Source organism: Xenopus laevis, chromosome 6S (genome assembly GCF_017654675.1).
Source record: "Xenopus laevis strain J_2021 chromosome 6S, Xenopus_laevis_v10.1, whole genome shotgun sequence".
Taxonomy (NCBI): domain Eukaryota; kingdom Metazoa; phylum Chordata; class Amphibia; order Anura; family Pipidae; genus Xenopus; species Xenopus laevis.
The window spans coordinates 58,080,219-58,097,290 of NC_054382.1; positions in this window are offsets into that span (position 1 = coordinate 58,080,219).

Sequence of the window (17,072 nt, forward strand, 5' to 3'; positions counted from 1 at the left end):
TTAAACTAATGGGGCCCTATACTTTTAAAAATGGGCATTGGTTGGACAATACCTCTCCCTTAAAAGCCGCATACTGTCGGGAGAGGATAGATCCTTTACACTAAAACCAAGGTTCAACAGACACTGATTACACTGAATGCCACTATGCAGTAAGACTTTTTATACTATGGCCGAAAGGCAAACAAGTTAGGGACCGCATAAGGGGTTTACCTTGACGTGGTATGGTGGCTTTTCCTCTTTATGATCACTTTGTAACTAAAAACCCCTGTTTTGTAAACTTTTGAGACAGGGGACTAGGGAATGTGCATTAAAACTAGCACTTCCATTATACTTACTGTAAATATACTATTACTTAGCCTTTAGAGTGCTTCCACATCTCCATTTTTTTACATTGTTTGCTTTTAGTTGCTTTTTCCAGTCAGCAGCCTGTTTGAAGCAGATGATATCAGTGAGTTGGTTGCTTTAAACCAGTATGGCTCTTTTATTTCATAATAATGGTAACCTAGAAGCTGAAGGTTTAGCTGTTAAGGAGCAGTGGGCTCTATCAAGCCTTTGACAGCCTTTTAAGTATTGTTTCAAGAGTTGAGGGCTTATCTCTTCAGGGATTCCCCTAAAAGTTAAGGCTGGTGGCACATGGGGAGGTTAGTTGCCAAGTGATAAATCTTCATTGCTGGGAGTGACTAATCTCTGGAAATCTCTTCCCAAGGGCAAAAATATGTATCGCTGGTTTCCTTGTGAGGCAACTTCAGGTGATTTCAGAAATGCACCAATTCACATTCTTGATAATGGGTAGGCATTCCTGGGAGATTAGTTGCCCGCAGCAGTGAATATTTATCGCTTGTTGACTAATCTTCCTGTGTACCACCAGCCTGAATTCTCACTCCATGAACTGTTCGCAAGGTCCTCACAAAGTGTTTTGAGCTGCATAATCTCCTCCGGCAGAGCCATATTATTCTCCTCAATCATAGCCTATCACTGTACCAGGTCATTATTTGCTCTGTAACAGGAGCCGTGTGCAGGTCTGTGGAGTCTGGGGAGATCAGAGCTGTTTGTTACTGGGGACCTGGGGAGTGTGATGCAAATGGGTTGCAGCCACTAGGTAAGGTAAGTAAGGTAGGTGCGGAAGGAGAGCCATGCTCTTAGTCTGCTTCTGCATCATCTTGACTTGGAGGCCACTCAAATTATGCTGATTTATGGAGAAAAGGCGACATTGTGCACATTTGTTCTCTCTGCTTTCATTTCCCCATTGTGCTGGTAGTTAATGTTTGAGGCTTAGAGCAGGGGTGCCAAAACGGTAGAATGGGATCTACCAGTAGACCTTTAGACGGTGATAAGTAGATCTCAAGACTAGAGATGTCGCGAACTGTTCGCCGGCGAACTTGTTCGCGCGAACATCGGGTGTTCGCGCTCGCCGGAAGTTCGCGAACGTCGCGCGACGTTCGCCATTTTGGGTTCGCCATTGTTGGCGCTTTTTTTTGCCCTCTCACCCCAGACCAGCAGGTACATGGCAGCCAATCAGGAAGCTCTCCCCTGGACCACTCCCCTTCCCTATAAAAACCGAAGCCCTGCAGCGTTTTTTCACTCTGCCTGTGTGTGCTGAAGAGATAGTGTAGGGAGAGAGCTGCTGCCTGTTAGTGATTTCAGGGACAGTTGAAAGTTTGCTGGCTAGTAATCGTTTTGATACTGCTCTGTTATTGGAGGGACAGAAGTCTGCAGGGGATTGAGGGACATTTAAGTTTAGGTAGCTTTGCTGGCTAGTAATCTACCTTCTACTGCAGTGCTCTGTATGTAGCTGCTGTGGGCAGCTGTCCTGCTTCTGATCTCATCTGCTGACTGCTGCAATAACAGTAGTCCTTGTAAGGACTGCTTTTATTTATTTTTTTGTTGTTTTACTACTACTACTACTACTACTATAAGAGCCCAGTGCTATTAGTCTAGCAGTGTTGGGGAGTGGGACTGGTGTGCTAATCTGCTGCTCCTAGTAGTTCAGCAGCACCAACTTTAATTTTTTTTTTTAATATTCATTTTTTTTTTATTTTACTTTTTTTTATTTTACTACCGCTGTAGTAGTGTATAAGTTGACCTTTTAGGCATTATTTGCCCTGTAGGCATTTTTTGCCCAGTGTGTTATTCAACCAACTGCCATCTAGCTGTGTGACCTTGTTCACATTCTGTCTAAATATCCATAATATTACCGTCTCCAGAAAAAACACCGGAGTGACTTTTTTCAAGCAGCCATAATATATTTTACGTAATCCGTATCCACCGCTGTAGTAGTGTATACGTTGACCTTGTAGGCATTATTTGCACAGTGTTTTCTTCAACCCGCCATCTAGCTGTGTGAGCTTGTTCACATTTTGTCTAAATATTGATAATATTATCGTCTCTAGAAAAACCACTTGAGTTACTTTTTTTCAAGCAGCATTCATATATTTTACGTAATCCGTATCCACCGCTGTAGTAGTGTATACGTTGACCTTGTAGGCATTATTTGCACAGTGTTTTCTTCAACCCGCCATCTAGCTGTGTGAGCTTGTTCACATTTTGTCTAAATATTGATAATATTATCGTCTCTAGAAAAACCACTTGAGTTACTTTTTTTCAAGCAGCATTCATATATTTTACGTAATCCGTATCCACCGCTGTAGTAGTGTATACGTTGACCTTGTAGGCATTATTTGCACAGTGTTTTCTTCAACCCGCCATCTAGCTGTGTGAGCTTGTTCACATTTTGTCTAAATATTGATAATATTATCGTCTCTAGAAAAACCACTTGAGTTACTTTTTTTCAAGCAGCATTCATATATTTTACGTAATCCGTATCCACCGCTGTAGTAGTGTATACGTTGACCTTGTAGGCATTATTTGCACACTGTTTTCTTCAACCCGCCATCTAGCTGTGTGAGCTTGTTCACATTTTGTCTAAATATTGATAATATTATCGTCTCTAGAAAAACCACTTGAGTTACTTTTTTTCAAGCAGCATTCATATATTTTACGTAATCCGTATCCACCGCTGTAGTAGTGTATACGTTGACCTTGTAGGCATTATTTGCACAGTGTTTTCTTCAACCCGCCATCTAGCTGTGTGAGCTTGTTCACATTTTGTCTAAATATTGATAATATTATCGTCTCTAGAAAAACCACTTGAGTTACTTTTTTTCAAGCAGCATTCATATATTTTACGTAATCCGTATCCACCGCTGTAGTAGTGTATACGTTGACCTTGTAGGCATTATTTGCACACTGTTTTCTTCAACCCGCCATCTAGCTGTGTGAGCTTGTTCACATTTTGTCAAAATATTGATAATATTATCGTCTCTAGAAAAACCACTTGAGTTACTTTTTTTCAAGCAGCATTCATATATTTTACGTAATCCGTATCCACCGCTGTAGTAGTGTATACGTTGACCTTGTAGGCATTATTTGCACAGTGTTTTCTTCAACCCGCCATCTAGCTGTGTGAGCTTGTTCACATTTTGTCTAAATATTGATAATATTATCGTCTCTAGAAAAACCACTTGAGTTACTTTTTTTCAAGCAGCATTCATATATTTTACGTAATCCGTATCCACCGCTGTAGTAGTGTATACGTTGACCTTGTAGGCATTATTTGCACACTGTTTTCTTCAACCCGCCATCTAGTTGTGTGAGCTTGTTCACATTTTGTCTAAATATTGATAATATTATCGTCTCTAGAAAAACCACTTGAGTTACTTTTTTTCAAGCAGCATTCATATATTTTACGTAATCCGTATCCACCACTGTAGTAGTGTATACGTTGACCTTGTAGGCATTATTTGCACACTGTTTTCTTCAAACTGCCATCTAGCTGTGTGTATTATCGTTTCCAGAAAAACCAACTGAGTTTTTGTTGTTGTTGTTTTTTTAAAAATAATGCCAGGCAAAGGCAGGCCGCCACGCAGAGGCCGTGCTAGGGGCCGTGCTGCTATGCAATCCTGTGGCCCTAGCAAATTGCCCAGTTTTAAAAAGCCAATGACCCTGAACTCCCAAAATGCTGAAGAGGTAGTTGACTGGCTTACACAGCACACCCCATCCTCTACCGTTTCTAACTTTACCACAACATCCTCCTCATCCTCCACTGCTATGGCCACCCCACGTAACACTTCCTCCACCACCGGTGCCCCTTCTTCACTGGAGTCAGAGGAGTTATTTTCCCATGAGTTTCTTGAACTGAGTAATGCGCAACCATTATTGCCAGAAGAAGATGAAGGAGATGAGGACCTTACACCAGATTTAATTCTGGCAGAGAACACGATAGAGATGGACATAATGAGTGATGAGGAGGAGGTCCCCGCTGCTGCTTCCTTCTGTGATGTGTCAGAAGAAATTGATGCATCTGAGGAGAATGATGATGAGGAGATTGATGTTTTGTGGGTGCCTAGTAGAAGAGAGCAAGAGGAGGGTAGTTCAGATGGAGAGACGGAGAGTCAGAGAGGCAGTAGGAGAATAAGACTTAGAAGAAGCAGGGAGGACAGCCCGCAGGGATCAGTAGGGCAACAACATGTATCGGCACCTGTGTTCAGCCGGCCAACGCACCCGCCATTGCCGCCAATGCCGCCAACTTCTACTGTTACCGCCAGATCGCACACTTCCAAAAAGTCAGCAGTGTGGGATTTTTTTAATGTGTGTGCCTCTGACAAAAGCATTGTAATTTGCAATGAGTGCAGTCAGAAACTGAGCCTTGGTAAGCCCAACAGCCACATAGGTACAACTTCTATGCGAAGGCACATGAGCGGCAAGCACAAAGCACTTTGGGAGCAACACCTCAAAGGCAACAGGCAAACTAAAAGCCACACTCCTTCTGGTCCAGCATCTTACTGCTCTACCTCTGCTCTCCTTGACCCGTCTGAACCACCCTCCACTCCGCCTTCCACCTTGACCACCTGTTCCCATTCCCAGTCATCTGCCACCAGCCAAGTTTCTGTGAAGGCCATGTTTGAGCGTAAGAAGCCAATGTCTGACTGTCACCCCCTTGCCCGGCGTCTGACAGCTGGCTTGTCTGCACTCTTAGCCCGCCAGCTTTTACCATACCAGCTGGTGGACTCTGAGGCCTTCCGCAAATTTGTAGCAATTGGGACACCGCAGTGGAAGGTACCCAGCCGCAATTTTTTTTCTAAAAAGGGAATACCACACCTGTACCAACATGTGCAGAGCCAAGTTACCGCATCTCTGTCACTTAGTGTTGGGCCAAAGGTCCATATGACTACTGACGCATGGTCCTCCAAGCATGGTCAGGGCAGGTATGTCACCTACACTGCCCACTGGGTGAACTTGGTAATGGCTGGGAAGCAGGGAATGGGTAGCTCAACAACAACAGTGGAGTTGGTGTCACCGCCACGGATTGCACGCGGTTCTGCCACCACCTCTACTCCTCCATCGCTCTCTACCTCGTCTTCTTCCTCTTCTTCTTCTTACTCTGCTGCTGGGTCCTCCTTCTCCTCCTCCACACCTGTGCACCCCCAGCTCCCCCTAGGCTATTCGACGTGCCAGGTACGCCGTTGTCACGCTGTCTTGGGGATGACGTGCCTGGAAAGCAAAAACCATACCGGATCTGTACTCCTGTCATCTCTGCAGTCACAGGCCGATCGGTGGCTGACCCCACACCAACTGCAGATCGGAAAAGTGGTGTGTGACAATGGAAGCAATCTGTTGGCAGCGTTGAGACTGGGCAATTTAACACATGTGCCCTGCATGGCACATGTGTTAAATTTAATAGTCCAACGTTTTGTCTCCAAGTACCCAGGATTCCAGGACGTTCTCACCCAGTCCAGAAAGGTGTCGGCCCATTTCAGACGTTCCTACACAGCCATGGCACGCCTTGCTGACATTCAGCAGCGCTACAACATGCCAGTCAGGCGTTTGATTTCTGACAGCCAGACTCGCTGGAATTCAATGCTCCTTATGTTGGAACGTCTGCTGCAACAACAAAGGGCCGTCAACGAGTACCTTTTTGAACTGGGTGGTAGGACTGGATCTGCAGAGCTGGGGATTTTTTTCCCCCGTTACTGGGTGCTTATGCGCGATGCCTGCAGGCTCATGCGACCTTTTGAAGAGGTGACAAATATGGTCAGTCGCACCGAAGGCACCATCAGCGACCTAATACCCTTCGCTTTCTTCCTGGAGCGTGCCGTGCGACGAGTGACAGATGAGGCTGTAGACCAGCGTGACGAGGAGCTGGAAGCGCGCGATTTCTGGTCGGAATCACCAGAATGAACCCAGGCACCTGCTGCAACGCAGGGAGAGGTGCCAGAAGTGGAGTCAGAGGAGGAAGGTGGCTTTGTGGAGGAGGAGGAGGAGGACCAACAGGAGCAGGCTTCCCAGGGGCTAGTGGTGACCTTTTGGGGACCCCTGGTCTTGTACGTGGCTGGGGGGAGGAGACCGTGGATGATGCAGTCCTTGATAATGAGGAAGCGGAGATGGATAGCTCTGCATCCAACCTTGTGAGAATGGGGTCTTTCATGCTGTCATGCCTGTTGAAGGACCCCCGTATCAAGAGGCTTAAGGAGAAGGACCTGTACTGGGTCGCAACGCTACTAGACCCTCGGTACAAGCATAAAGTGTCAGAAATGTTACCAACATACCACAAGTCCGAAAAGATGCGGCATTTACAAACCAGCCTGCAAAACATGTTGTACAATGCTTTTAAGGGTGATGTCACTTCAGGAACTCATCAACATTCCAGGGGCAGAGGTGCCAGTAATCCTGCCACGAGCGCACCTGCAAGGACAAAGCCCTTTGGCCAGTCTGTAACGTCAGACATGCAAATGTTTTTCTGTCCAAGGCAGCGCCACAACCCTTCTGGATCCACCCTCAAAGAACGCCTCGACCGGCAGGTAGCGGACTACCTGGCATTAACTGCAGATATCGACACTCTGAGGAGCGATGAACCCCTGGACTACTGGGTGTGCAGGCTTGATCTGTGGCCAGAGCTGTCACAATTTGCCATGAACCTCTTGTCTTGCCCAGCCTCAAGTGTGCTCTCAGAAAGGACCTTCAGTGCAGCAGGAGGGATTGTAACTGAGAAGAGAACTCGCCTAGGTCACAAAAGTGTCGATTACCTGACCTTTATTAAAATGAATGAGGGGTGGATCTCGGAGGGTTACTGCACGCCGGAAGACTTGTTCTGACTTCTATGCAGCTGTCCTTCTCTTCAAGCCTCATGACTCCACACACAGCTGTCCTTTAGCGTCCTCCTCCCTCCGCCACCGTTACAAACTAGGGTGCAAACCCTACTGGTTTAATTTTTTCTGGCCTCTGTGCTTCAGTGGCTGCAACCAAAAAAACTGGGCAAACAATGTCTACAAGGTCAACGTATGGCAAAAAATGACTATTTTCAGCATTTATATGGCATATTTTTTCTGGCAACTGTGCTTCAGTGGCTGCGACCAAAAAAATGCATATTTTCTGCATTTATATGGCATAATTTTTCTGGCCTCTGTGCTTCAGTGGCTGCAACCAAAAAAATTTATATTTTCAGCATTTATATGGCATAATTTTTCTGGCCTCTGTGCTTCAGTGGCTGCAACCAAAAAAATTTATATTTTCAGCATTTATATGGCATAATTTTTCTGGCAACTGTGCTTCAGTGGCTGCGACCAAAAAAATGACTATTTTCAGCATTTATATGGCATATTTTTTCTGGCAACTGTGCTTCAGTGGCTGCGACCAAAAAAATGACTATTTTCAGCATTTATATGGCATATTTTTTCTGGCCTCTGTGCTTCAGTGGCTGCGGCCAAAAAAACTGGGCAAACAATGCCTACAAGGTCAACGACGTTGACCTTGTAGGCATTGTTTGCCCAGTTTTTTTGGCCGCAGCCACTGAAGCACAGAGGCCAGAAAAAATATGCCATATAAATGCTGAAAATAGTCATTTTTTGCCATACGTTGACTCAACGTATATGGCAAAAAATGACTATTTTCAGCATTTATATGGCATATTTTTTCTGGCAACTGTGCTTCAGTGGCTGCGACCAAAAAAACTGGGCAAACAATGCCTACAAGGTCAACGTATGGCAAAAAATGACTATTTTCAGCATTTATATGGCATATTTTTTCTGGCAACTGTGCTTCAGTGGCTGCAACCAAAAAAACTGGGCAAACAATGTCTACAAGGTCAACGTATGGCGAAAAATTACTATTTTCAGCATTTATATGGCATATTTTTTCTGGCAACTGTGCTTCAGTGGCTGCGTCCAAAAAAACTGGGCAAACAATGCCTACAAGGTCAACGTATGGCAGTTGTTTAAAGAGAACAGTAGATTACTAGCCAGCAAAGCTACCTAAGCTAAAATGTCCCTCAAATCCCTGCAGACTTCTGTCCCTCCAATACAGAGCAGTATCAAGCAGATTACTAGCCAGCAAACTTACTATCATCTGTCCCTGAAATCACTAACAGCTCTCCCCCTACACTATCTCTTCCAAGCACACACAGGCAGATTTTTCAGATACATTTTTGCCCTTGATCCCCCTCTGGCATGCCACTGTCCAGGTCGTTGCACCCTTTAAACAACTTTAAAATCATTTTTCTGGCCAGAAATGTCTTTTTTAGATGTTAAAGTTCGCCTTCCCATTGAAGTCTATGGGGTTCGCGAACCGCTCGCGTTTTTGCGCAAGTTCGCGAATATGTTCGCGAACTTTTTTTCCGACGTTCGCTACATCCCTACTCAAGACACTGTCAACAAACACATTGACTAAATTACTCTTCTGTTTTATTTTCATTCAGATATTTACTCTGTTAAGGCTACATAAGAAAAAGTTGTTTTTTTAAATATAGTAATATAAATTCTCTTATAAATCAATATAATATTAAAGTAATATTTTCCATTTAACAGAATGCAAACAGTGATTTTATGGATGTAGATCATAATGAGACAACAGCACTTTGTGCAGTACTAAAGTATGGACACTCCTGGCTTAGAGAGTCCTGCTGGATCAGAGCTCTGGGTCTTGATATACAGTACCTCTTCATTTGACCATTGTCAGCCACACCCCACAAACTACCACCCTTTTATTCCTTAATCAATAATGTGGAATTCAGACCTGGAATTATAGTAATTACATAAAAATGTGGTTGGGCCTTTAACTTTTTTATACCATGAAAATAGTGCAGTCATGCAGATAATGCAGATAATGTACATTGTGTTTAGGCTAGTGTTTGTGAGAACTAGGTACATGCCTTAAATTACCCAGCCTGTTTATTAATAATGGGAGCCCAAAAAAATTAAAAAAGCTTTTGATGCTTTAGCATGGCCCTACCTTTACTACACTCTACAAAAATGGAGAATAGGTAATCATTTCTATATGGCCACCCAATGGTGAAAGTCCATATTGGACCATATTCCTCTTCCTCATTCCGCATTGAGAGAGGAACACGACAGGTGTGCCCTCTCTCTCCCTCACTCTTTGACTTAGCACTCGAACCTCTAGCAATTGCTATTAGGAACAACCCAGACTTTATGGGCTTTAAAGACAACACTCACCACCATAGCTAAGTATGTTCGCAGATGACGTGACACTATTTTTAACTCACCCACTTTTATCACTCCCTTATTTGTACAACGCACTTAAATAAATTTAGTGATATCTCCGGTCTACACTCAACCATGCAAAAACAGAAGTCCTGAATATAAATCTTCCAAAAGATCTAACCAAACTAAACACATAACAGTACTGGGTATCAAAGTAAGTCATTTGACCAGTTATATGCAGCCAACTGCCCCAACTTATATTGAACGCTATGGAATCTTCTGGAGGACTGGGGAAAATATCACATATCATGGGTGCGAAAAGTGTCAGCAATAAAAATGGTCTTGCAGCCAAAAATCCTATATTTGTTCAGAGTATTACCTATCTCTTTTTTAAGGTCAGACTAAGGAAACTAGAAACAAATATCTTAAAATTTGTTTGGAATAATAAAATTCGGGTACGACTTAATACATTACAAAGATCCATATCGGAAGGGGGCCTAGGACTCCCAAATAATGGTATTATTTAGCAGCACAGTTAGTCCACCTGCCTACCATACACGCCCATGGTAATGCCCCTTTGTGGCAGTCTTTAGAGAACTGGTTTATGACCCCATTTACAGCAGACTCCTTGCTCTGGACAAAGGTAAAACATAGACCAACAATGGTTAGCCGCATTTTGCGACACACCATTATAATCTAGGACGCTAACGCGCACCTTTACTCACTGTTCTCTGCCCACAACCCAGCAAGGCTATTTTGCTATAATCCTCAATTCAATCTTGGACGCCAAAGGCACTTATTCCAATGGGGGAGAGACCACAACCTTATAAGGGTGAGAGACTTACTTATTGTTAGGGGCCCTGCTACCATCGACTACCTACGAGAGGTCTATGATCTCCTAGAAACAGAGTATTTTCAAGCAAACCAATTATTACACTTTGTTAAAGAATGTTGGCGCCAACACTCTCCAAAGGCCCTGGATCGGACTTTTTTAAGAAATGGTTTATAGATGGGGTAATACCCTTGAAAGCGATAAGCTTACTATATAGACATATCAATTCCCCCGTATCTCTAGCAGCCCAACGATATGTTCAGACATGGGGAAAAAAACTGGGGAAGACCCTAACAGGTATGCATTGGAGTAAGCTATGGGATGATCTAAGTAGATGCTCTAATAATACAGTATTGCTTGAGTCTGGATATGAGGTTCTCTTACGTTGGTACCTCACACCCAACAGATTAGCACTTATGTACCCAAACCTTAATAATGGCTGTTTTAGAGGGTGCAACACTCCTGGGGACATGACTCACATATGGGGGAACTGCCCTCAGGCATCTAGGTACTGGATTTGGGTGTACAATTTGATATTTGGAGTATTAATGTGAGTTTACCGAAAGACCCCTACGAAGCATTAATGGGAGCTCCACCACAAAACGTAACAGGGACACAGAGAAAGTTAATTAATCATATATTCTTGGCAGATAGACTGGTCCTAGCTAGGGATGTAGCGAACCGCCGTTTTGGTGTTCGCGAACACCGGCAAAAAATGCGAACGGTTCGCGAACCGTTCGCGAGCTTCGAACACCCGCAAAATCGTTCGATTCGAACGTTCGAAGGATTTTTCGTTCGATTCGAACGTTTGAAGGATTTTCATCGTTCGATCGAAGGATTTTCATTCGAATCGAACGGTCGAGGGATTTTAATCGTTCGAACGAATGGAAATCGTTCGAACGAATGGAAATCGTTCGATTTTAGCGGTCGAATGGTCGCGAACTCAAATTGCGAACGTTCCCAAACGTTCGCGAACATTAGGCGGACGCGAACGGTCGAAGTTCGCGCGAACAAGTTCGCAGGCGAACTGTTCGCTACATCCCTAGTCCTAGCACTGTCCTGGAAATCTCCACATATAAATTTTAATCTATTTAAACCCAAAATAGATTGGATATTCGTAAACGAAAAGTTAACCAGTATCGCATTAGACAAATTTCCCACATTTTAAAAGTATGGCAGCCTTGGATAGATTATAGGTATGGGGGGGGCCTCCCTTCCCACTTGCTGACACTCTAACCACCCAGATATAAAACTGAGAGATTCTGTACGCGGATAATATATAGAGGCAATTAGACAGCGAGGTAACCCACTTTCTACTTATAGTATATTATCTTATTTTTTCTGTTTGCTTTTCTTTTTCTTTTGTATTAACCGGTTATTTACTATTTGTCGAATGTTCTGCCATTACCATAAGTGTACATTTGATGGAACTGGACTTTGTACCATGGAAAATTAGACAATGGAAAATGCATACATTTACATTGAACAATGTTATATGTCTTGAAGTGTATATATGGATACAATGTCAGAATCATTCTACGAATACATCAATGATAATGTAACTTATTAAAAATGATTAAAATATATTGAAACAAAAAAAAATTGCCCAGCCTGGATTTAACACCATAATGGTGTTAGCTCAAAATATTTAGTTATTCCTTTGCCATCCTTTTACCTAATATTGTAAAACTATTAATACCGATCATTTTAATTGAATAACTATCCTTCTATTGTTAGTTGGCTCATAAATGTTAAAATAGTCATATTTAGAGAGCTGTTATCTTACGCTAAGAAACAAATACAACATTCCAGTTCCCATATTTCCATTAGGCTTCTCTTAATACCTTTTAAATGTAAAAAAAAAAATGTTGTATCCATTTTAATGACATAACATATTACACTTTAAAAACAGCATATCTCAATTAAAAACCTGATCAAATGTACTTGTGTGAAACGACTAGACAAAACTGATATAATACATGATTTATTTGTATAGGCAATAGAAGACAACATAATTATTGCTGCTATCATTTGCAGATTGTCACATAGAAAAAACAATAATTTACATACCATTGTATTAGCTCCATATTTGTTTTTCGAATATATATCTGGGATATGTAATAAATTGACTCTTTCCAGTAGTTACTCACTGTTTTCCTGTTTCCCATAAATTAACTGTTGTTATATGGTTTATTTTAACAGTATTCTGAAAATAAATGCAATGCTGATACATTCTGACAAGCAAAATGTATTATTAATAAAATAATGACATTGGCTCCATCCTGAAAATAGGATGATTGGAGCTGCCTGTTTCTTTTGCTGTATACAGATTTACTTGTTAGAAGTAGAGCTTACACTAGGCTTAGGTCAATACACCAGGTTTTGCAAGCCATCATTAAGTAGTAATTGTCTTGTAGGTAGTTATTCACAAGATGTCTAGAAAAATTACTGCATAGCAGTTATTTTAAATATTGTAGCTTTAAAGTTTCAACCAAATAGTGCAATTTCTCTTAAATATTTATGAATGCTATTTTTTAACTATACATGTTGAAAATAAGCCTTTCCATTACAGATAAAAATAAAGAAAAAAGTTAAATTACCATTATTATTTCTTTCTGTAAAACATGTATGCTAATCATTTAAGAAGTGCTATCATTAATATTGTGAAATTAAGGTGGAAAAGAAGGGATATTCCAGATCAGCCAAAGAAACTATTAAATCAAAAATTCATCCACCATTTCACTTTAAATCTGATCACTAAATTGTACTGCACAGAAAAATAACCAATCTGCAAGCAATGTGTATAGGAGGAATATTTAGTAGATATTTAAAAAAGGATTGATTTTCTTGAAAAAAATGCTAGTTTGGTTATCTGTTATTGACATTATTATACACAGCTGTGCTTTATCACTGGGCTTATCAGAGCTATGGGAGAGCACATTTTATGGGCACCATGATATATCTCTATTAGGCAGTACATTAATTAGTGCTGCTTGTATTTTTGAAACACAGAAGCACATTAGTTCTGGAGTGCCATGTTGAGTGGCAAAAGCTTACTCCTGTCTTTAAATGCATAGACTTACATATAACTTCAGATGGAATACATTGTAGGTTGTACCAGACATTTACTTTGATATAATACATTCATCAAAAAAGTCAAGTGCTATCAGTAGCTGAAAACATTTAGGGGGTTATTTATCAGAAGTCGAATTTTAGAGTAATGTGAATTTTTTTAACTCTAATAAATTTGATTTTGTTCACAATTTAATGGTATGTTATTTCTGAAAAAAATTGAACGTCTAAAATTCAATCGAATAGTCAGACCCGAAAACTTGAATCAAATTCAAATCTAATTTGAATTGAGTTTTCCTCTGAATAAAACCTTGACACTTTTTTTTATCCCATTGGAGTCTATAGGGTGTCAAAAGTAGACTTACATATATTTCTCAGGTGTTTCCAGATAAAAAATGGCATAGAGCAGAAGTGAATCCAGAAATATAAATTATACAGTGCTGACTGGCAGTTGCTGTAGAATGTATGCTGCTTGGGAAGCAAGTGGTTAAAAGAAGTACTCCAGGGCACCAAGTAACAAACATAAAGAGGCATAATCACACCAAATTGGAGGGTGTTCATACATTAAATCAGATGTAACAAGTCACCAGCATTACCACCAGTATTTTCCACAGGGTCACCCTTTGTAGGTGTCAATGGTTTTTATGTGAACCTGATGAATAATAACGATCTAAGAAGCATAAACGTTTGGTATCCACCCAGGACTTCTTCTCCATACCAAACTTTACATTGTATTAACGTTTGCTTCTGGTTTTCCAAGATTCCAAAATGCAATGAACTGGTAGAATCAGGTAGAATACTGGCACAAAACAAGACATTTTGTAAACAAGGTTTGAAGGGCCACAGATGAGATCCTAGCATGATGGACTTGAGACCAGACTAGATATTGAAGCCATGAAGTAAAATGCTAGCTGCAGGATCATCAACTTTATAAGAAATTAGGATTAATGGGATACAGCAAAATTGTGACTGTAAACACAGTAAAAATTAGAAAAATCCATTAATTCACACTGTAGATTATTTTGGACAACTCAACCCACAGAAGGAACTTGACACAGTTCACAGTTTCATAGTTAACGCCTCAAAATGACCCCAATGCATATATATACCAATACATATCAACACACACACATACACGCACACGCACACTTATATACAAGGCAACATTATAAAAAGACAAAGAAGGACTCTTATACAATGCAACATTAATAAAAAGACAAAGAAAGGACTCTTTTATACTAATGGGTGAATTTCTCCCGTTTCGCTTCTCCGAAAAATTTGCAAATTTCTCGCAAAATCCGCGAAACGGCTAAATATTTATTAAAGTCGCGCAATTCGAACGTTTTCACAAAAAAATCATGCACTTCGCAAGTTTTTATGAAAAAATCGTGAAAATCGGAAATTGATGCCAGGGAATTTATTCGCCAGCGGCGAAACGTGGAAATTCACAACGAATTTGTGCCGAATTTATTCGCCCATCACTACTCTTGTACAATGCAACATTAATAAAAAGACAAATATTTTATTAGGGTGTGCCAATTGTAAGATTTGTACATATATAATAACTGAGCACCCCAATTTTTAAAGATATATCGGCCCTTGGAGAGCAGATACTCACCAGGTTGTTATATATTGTATATATTATATATAAATATACACATACCTACACTAAACTAACTGTAGATCTTAAAATTACTTTAGCTTTGGATATTATGCTTGTGCGATAAGCAATTATTAATGGCATTCAATGTATCTGTCATGTGATGGGATTATATAATGTCTGTCATGTAAGTTTTTGGTGGAGACATTTAAAATATTTTTTATTCCTATTTATGACATATTGATAGAAATATCAAGAAGTCCTGACACAAACATAACAGAAGAATTTAGATTATTCTGTGTAGGTTTATTGTGTCATATTAATTATAGCATGCACATAATTGAATTTAGTGAAGTGCTTTGCTGGATACTCTCCAAACATTAACAGGGAAATTAAATTAAATAAAAAGTTTTTCATTGGGAGAGTACTTTATAGTCTGGTTATAATTAAAAAGGTTAGAAACTGAAATACAAAAGTGCAAATGTCACTGTTTACAAATGCCATCTGTGTGCAGCAACCAATAATGCCTAAATCAAATATTTGTATAGAGAACCTGTTTAGTGGCCATGTTTTTTTTTAGTTTAAGTTTATACAGAATAAGGCTTAACATATGCAGATAGCCTTTGAGATGCAGCTCCTTACTGTTCACTTTTCATATCACATAAAAGCATACATGAGAGATGGGATTGAAGGCATACATTTTCAAAAATGAGTTTTTGATTACAAGGTTATACAACATGAAAGTAAATACCATATACTGGTACTAACTGTTTATCTTCAATCATATTTCTCATTGGCTGGCACCTCCCTAAATGGTTGTGTTTCTTGGGAAAACATTGGCGGAGAATATCTCTGCTAAAGTACAAAAATAAACAAAAGGTTTTGTGGCGGCACTCCAAGAGCATGTCCACTGTACTTCACTTATATTTTATTTTTGCCTTTTGCTCCCCTTTGTGTATTTATTGTACCTGCATAGAAAGACCATATTTCCAGCACAGTACATTGTACATTTTTAGTTGGCTTTGATCAATGCTGAATATAACATGTCAGTGCATGATATAGAGCATGGGTTCCTACCATGATGCAGCAGAATGAAGAAATTCCCTTTTCATGTTTTTTTTTACTATTGTTATGCTTTTGTTATACTGCATAAAAGTGGTGTTAAGACTTTAATACACTTTAAAAATATTTGTGAAATGGAGTCTAAAATTGCTAGAATTATTTACTGTTTACAGATTTCACTTAATAGGTGCGTGGATTGAGAAGATATTGAAGTTGCTGACTGATATGCAATTTACATACAATTAAATAAATTAGGATAGCATCTTAATTTAACATTAGCTATTACATATACAGGTATGGAATCCTTTATCTGGAATCTCGTTATCCAGAAAGTTCTGAATTATGGAAAGGCTCCCATAGACTATATTATAATCAAATAATCCACATTTTTCAAAATTATTTCCTTTTTCTCCATAATAATAAAACAGTACCTTGTACTTTTACCAAACTAAGATATAAGTAATACTTATATGAAGCAAACCTACCCTTTTGTGTTTATTTAATGTTTACAACCAAATTACGGAAAGAACCATTATCCAGAAAGCCCCAGGTCCAAGCATTTTGGATAATTTTGGATAATAGGTGCCATACCTGTACTAGAGAAGTTTTTTCAGTATAGGTTGGTTTATCAAGGAAATATCTGTTTAATTAATTGTAGCCATGCTATGGGCATCAAGTGGGTTATTTCAGCTCAGCAACAATCACCTGCAGTGCACCATATATAAAACATGCAACCAGACAAAATGTACAAGTTGCACCAAGAGGTCAAGTATGTGGATATGAAAACTTTTTACAACATAATTGATTCTTTTAATGAAGCAGGTTCCTCAAAAAATAATTGAATTTTCAAAATGTTTTTCTTCGATCCAAGTCATGTGTAGTTGGATTATAGGTCTTTTCAGATAGGGACATGTAACACTTAAAAAAAATTAGTTGGTTGCTACACAGTTCCAAAGATGACATCATGCAAAGTTTATTATAAAATTTTTGCATCTTAACTAGAAGTCAGTGA